Source organism: Nipponia nippon, unplaced genomic scaffold (genome assembly GCF_047370975.1).
Source record: "Nipponia nippon isolate SJK-2023a ecotype South Korea unplaced genomic scaffold, ASM4737097v1 scaffold_4, whole genome shotgun sequence".
In the NCBI taxonomy this organism is placed as follows: domain Eukaryota; kingdom Metazoa; phylum Chordata; class Aves; order Pelecaniformes; family Threskiornithidae; genus Nipponia; species Nipponia nippon.
Window position 1 is genome coordinate 85,528,126 of NW_028262358.1, and position 6,175 is coordinate 85,534,300.

The following is a 6,175-nucleotide window of genomic DNA, read 5'->3' on the forward strand; positions in this document are numbered from 1 at the left end:
GTGTTGTGTCCCTGGAATTTTTTTCTGCTAATGTGGCAATAAAATACTGAAAGCAACTGGGATCATAACTACCTTAGGGTTTGCACCTGAATTTTTTTATGCTACTGTACTTTCAAAACTTCCCAAATTCCACTAAACCACAACCTTTAGTAAAGTGCAATTTCTAAGCTTTTTTTGAGAGTGGCTGGTTGCAGTACGCAAAATCTTACACAATTTTAATTGATAGCACGGCTGGGCGATAACGCCATTATCAATATAGCTTGGTCATGGTTTAGGACATGATCCCATGTAGCACGATTCTGCTTGGAGGCGGTATTTATCCACGCTGCAAGTAAAGATTTTCAGTCGTAACCAACAGTGCAGTCATTCTCTGCATAGGCATCCTACAGACTTTATTATTACATTTCTGGGATTTGGTTTTTCTCTGCAAATTTGAATTTTCAAAGTGAGCTTCCCTTTTGACACAGGGTTGAGGAAACATAGCTAGTCAAGCGACTTCTTAGGTGCTGTGATGCACCTGGAACATCTTCTTTCCCCACTCCTTCCCTCCCATGTATGTCATTGAAATAAGATACATGAAAAAGCAGCAAGAATTATTGTAGTCCATTTTCTTCATCTTTAAAGAACATTATCAGATCTTTCTTCTGACTTTGTATGGATTTTATTCAGAGCAGACACCAAATTGCTGCAATGTCATAGGTTGGGTGGGTGCAAAGATGTTGATATGTTGAAAAGTTTACTGGAAAATGGTACATCTCAAGCTAGCAATGTTGAACCTGTTTTTCCAAGCTTGGAAGTGCTGATACAGAATAGTTCACCTTCAGTAAAGTGAGAAGTAGAGGTTTACGTGGAGCAAACTCCCACACCCGGAGTACTCAAGAGGCCAAGTACAAGCGGGTGACGCTTGCTGATTGCTCTGTGCCGCTTCCCCGAAAGGTGACTGAATGACAGCAACGCAACAGTTAAGCAAAGGAGCTTCGGGTACACTTGCTGCCTTGTGAATGGCTGATCCCTCGCTGAAATTGATAGACTCCAGGGGAAAAAGAAAAAGCGAGATGCTAAAATGTAAATGCAGGAACAAAAGGGAAAGGAGACGTGTTTTAATCCCAAAGATGAAATGCTAGCATTCCTCTAGCGGTAAGAATTATCGTTGCCCGTTTTGGAACAAAAAGTGAATGTAACCATTCAGGGTAAGAGATGACAAGAAGAGGAGTATAAAGAACATATCACCCTAGCTCTACAGATGAGTTTCTTTCTTAAGCTGTTTCTACCAGTATTTAAACAACTCTGTCCTCATCTTTCCATTATAAGAGCCGACAGGGGAGAGTAATTGTAGGAGTGGTCTAATTCACTAAGTGAGCTTATTATAACAAGACGCTTGCCCTCAAATCTGCACTGGTAGAACCACAGCATGAATACTGACATGGTGAACATTGTGTATAAAGAAGTTAGTCTAGAGCCACGAAAGCCAGCGTTTCTAAGAAATCAGCCAAACTGCTTTACAACCTTGTCATAGCAATGTGCTTCCAATTTTTCCATCTTTCCCTTCCCTGGTCTTATTTGAGTTCTGTGTAACAGAGTAAATCCAGTTTACCGTAAAAGAGTAATCCCAAATATCAATGATATTATTTCCAGTCTACTAGTAGACTAGAAATTCTAGTATTCCAGTGTACTCGCTTAGTAGACTAGAAATATACCATTATTAGTATAGATAGTACCTACCCAAGACATTTCTCATTATACCATCTGACTACCTTTGTGTCTGTCCAAATAGTTTTATATGCTTATTTCAAAGAATAAAAATTCATGCATGTAATCAGCTAGAACCAGGTGGAAATCCACCATTTCTCTGGGAGGAAGTTTCTTTATTTCTTGTTTTTGTTACTTCTTTATTTTAAAGTGCATTTGATCATTTGCCAGTGTTCAAATCACTTCTATATTAAATTTATGCCAGGTTTTCATCAGCCGTGATTTGAAAAAGCAGAGTGAAATCTTAAATTTCTTATCAGAAAAAGTTAAATGCTAAGATGCAAATACTCCTGGGTTTAATTCACATTGCTTCGAGCCTGACAGAGACCTGCCTGCTCCATACTGCCCGAGGAAGAATTATTTTTCTGCCGCTTACCTTAGGAGAAAGCCCTGGATTAGTCTGTCTTAGAGCATTTCAGAGGGAGCACGCAGCGCTGCTGATTGCTATAGCTCAGAGACCTTCCTTCGACAGTGCTAGGACATCTTTTTTTTTTTTTTCCCCCAAGAGCCAAAGCATAGACGTGGTACGCTGAGCAGACTTCTCGGTTCTTTGTAGCTGGATGCCAAGATCACTCAGTCTAAACTACCCGTGCACGGTTTAAAAATCATCAGATGATAGGATGGGGCCTCTAGCCAAAATTATCATGCAATTATTTTAGTCAGTGGCATCTACCAAAGCCATTCCCTCAAGGCTCGATCTGTACGGCCATAGTTTGCAACGTCCCTATGCCTTGTTTTAGTCGGTTCTTCAAACATTACGCCTCCACCCAGCTCCCAAATGAAATTTTATTTTGTAAAATGGCTAAATAGGCACCCTTTACAGTACGATAGATTCTTACATTTTCTTTACATTCCATTAGTTTCGCTTTGAATCAATGCCCGAGGATCGATCGGTCATGTCCGATTTCATACTCTGTTGCCTGGTGAGTTAATTTAGGATGCGTTAGACTGAGTCTTTGAAAATGGAGGCCACGGGAACCGAGACTCAAGTCTTCAGTTAGAAACACAGGCTTTCGGCACGGTAATCCTTCAGCTGGGTTAAAGAGCCACCCCTAAGCCCGTTCAGAATTGGTATCTCTGAGAGACAAGGTCTAAAAAAAAGGAAGGTGAGTTGCCAAAACGTGATTTTGCGAGAAATCAGGGCCACCAGAGCTGAGGTTCTGATACTAAGAGCTTCTGCTGCCTAGTCCTGCCCAGGCCTAAATTTTATGGAAATCCCAAATACCCTTTTTTTTTTCACTCTTGCTCCAGACCTTCTGTCCCTTTTCGTCCATCCTACAAGGTGTGTGACTGATTTCCACTTCAGCCTCTTCTCCCTAAAGGTATTCCCACTAACCAGTGGCAAGTTCTCAAAAGACACTAGTCCCACCTCTTCTTTGGGATTATCTCATATTTATGTACCAGTGCATCCTTCTCTCTTGCACAAGCTGTACTCGTCTCCCTGAGAGTCCTGTTTAAACATGCCTTCGGAGCCCTGCCCTGCAGCAGAGGTGGCTACAACATCTTTCCTCTAGCCTCAGTCTAACACAGCGGATGTATGTTTTATGCATACGTTACAAACGCTTTAGGGGCAGTAGCGCTACACTTTCTCCTCCTGAGAGACGTGTTAATATTCATCCGAACCACCCAGACCTCCACAGGCCTTTCTCATCCATATGCTCTCACCGCTCTCTCTCAAGCCCATGTACTTTCATGTACCTGTCATTGGCATTTTATGCCTTTCCTTTCCAAATTCGGTCACAAAGTCCCTAAGGCTTTACCTTGCTGCTTCAGTTGTCTCGGAGCTTCGACTCAGGCCTGGGTGCCCTGTGCTGCCTCACCAGAAGGTGGTGTTGACCCGACATCTCCGGTGGCTTCCACAGCTCCCGGCTGTTCCTCAGGAGCTCCCTCATCAGCTCTGCTCGCTGTGAAAACTTGAGAACTGGGCAAGAGCTGCAGCACCTCTGATTTATTCATCCCATCGGAGAACGCGCTTTGTCACTCATTGCAGAAGCAGCTTGTTCTTGGCCCAGCACATTTATGTCCCATCCCTTCTCCCCTTCAGCAGGTCACAGCACCAGAACCACAGGCTGCCTACCTCACTCTGCCCTCAGAGTCCCCCGGATTAAGGTTTTGGTTTTCTCAGGGGGCAGGGGAGGTGACAGTAGGCTGCTTAGGGACAATTTGCTGTGTTTCTGGTTTAGTAGCAGAATAATTGGTGTTGTTAAAGGACTACTCATGCAAGCTTGTTAACAGACCAATTAATTTTATGTGGAAGGGAAGCAGGGCCAGGGCATAGGGGTGGTGGGAGGAATCAGGAATAAAACCAGGAGTGCGGTGTAGTCCTTTGCATTTGGAGATGAGCAAGAATCTGTGGTGGCTGAGGACACTTCCTTGCTATAAACATCTGCCATAGGTGAAATCAGCTTACAGTGTGAATGCTAACAGGCAGTGGAGGGGGGCAGGGAATATCCTGGTGACCAGAGAGATGGGACCTTCCCCAGTGGTGCCTGAGAGGGGTAACTGTGAGCAGCGGCACAGCGGGAACCAGCACAGCTTCACGGCTGACGTTCCCAGACCAGCAGCGACCTCCCTGCTGGAAAGCGGAGACCCAGGGAACGTAGTGCTGGGGCAGGAGTTGGAGACAACCAAGCAGGGTAGAAGCTCTAATCTTGCTGGTTCTTCAATAAACCCCAGTATCCAAATCCAGTATGGGGTGTTTACTCTGACTTGCCCATGACAGCACCTACATCGTAAGTGGCAGCTATTACAAAATAAGTTCTCAAAATACACCTCAAAATATTAGGTCCAAATACACCTTTTATAGTATTGCAGCTTTTGATATTCTCATGTCAAGGATTCACAGATTTGAAAACCAGAAAAGGATATATGTGGGAAGTAACTGTAATCTGTGTGTACCACAGACAGTAGCATTTTCTTGTACTAATATGTTACTGACATTCAAAACAGCTAACATTTACAGTGTTAAAACCACTTCAAAGAGTACATGCTTTCTGCCATCTCATCAAACCCATCATAAAACTCTGAAGCCAATGCACGTGGAACAGTGAGCTGGACAACAGGCTGCGGCTGAAGCAATTCAGGTACAGGCAAACTGAAACGCCAGGATGAGACTGCGGAATTTTACCCGCCTTTAGCCAAAACCACTCCATGTACAGCATAACCTGACTGGTTAGAAAACCCTTGGTTTGTTAAAAAAGTCACCTCACTTGAACTTGCAGATTTTCCCATTTTACTACAGACGAACATTACCAGTACTAGACTTGCTGCTTCTGGGGCAAGTTACGTTTCACAGGAAGATGAAGCCTACCTTACCTTTACAATACGAAAGAAAACAGGCCAGGGACATCAGCGCTGGCACAGCTATGCCCTTGGATGTCCACATCCAAACTGCCTACCGAGACCCGCCCCTGCTCCACACTGCTGTCTAAACTGTGTCAAGGATAGCAGCACAGTTTTGGGCTGAGCTAATTATCAAAGACCACACTAATTAATTCAATAATATGGACAACTACGTTCCAGTTCATAGATTCAAATCACGAGCCTCTTTAATTTAACAAGAACTGTGCAACTTTCTTTCTGTTAAAGTATTTCTCTATTTATTTTATTCCCTGTGTTATCTCTTGTGACTCAGGTGGGTTTGCTTTTGGCGGCACAGCACGGTACTTTCAAACTCTGATGGGAGAGGATGTGCCAGCCACCGCTGAAACTTTATCCATCTTTATATCAAAGCCAATTTTGGTCCTGAAACACCTCTTGATTGATTTCATAGATTTTTCTAAGAAATCCTTAAACCTGTTTCTTGGCATGCTTTAGCACTGCTGCCTCCCTTCATGAAGATAAGTTGCTAAAGATCATTCTGCAGCTGGTTTTAGAGTGAAGACAATTTGAGGAAAGACTTACTGTAAATAGCTATGGGCTGCTGGATTGACACCGAAGAGAAATGCGCTTAGCCCGGTCCACTATTATATGCGGACAGGTGGCTGGCAACAGACTGTGCCTTAGAGAGAATCCCTCAAACTTCAATACCCGATGCTCTAGGATTTGACTATTATGACCATAAACCCTGCTCTCTGAATTTCCACTTTGGAAAACTTTCCAATACTCATGTCCATTAAGAGTTTTTAAACTGAGTCCTGTAAAAATATGTGTGTTGGATAGATGCAGACCTACTCCTCAATAGCAAAGTGGAGTAGCAAAGTGGACTCCCAAAGGGCTGCCGGCTATACTCTTCCAATGAAAACCTTGGATACAAAAAGGCCTTTCTCCTTTGTAATGTTCCACTCAATACTAACTCAACATTTCTAGAAAAAAGAAAGCTGTAGGTTCTAATTGTGGTTTAAAGGTTTTATGTAGTTCGTGAAATTGTCCAATTTCTCATCCAGTCATGTCCACTAAGAAATAAGCAGTATGCATTTGGAGCAGT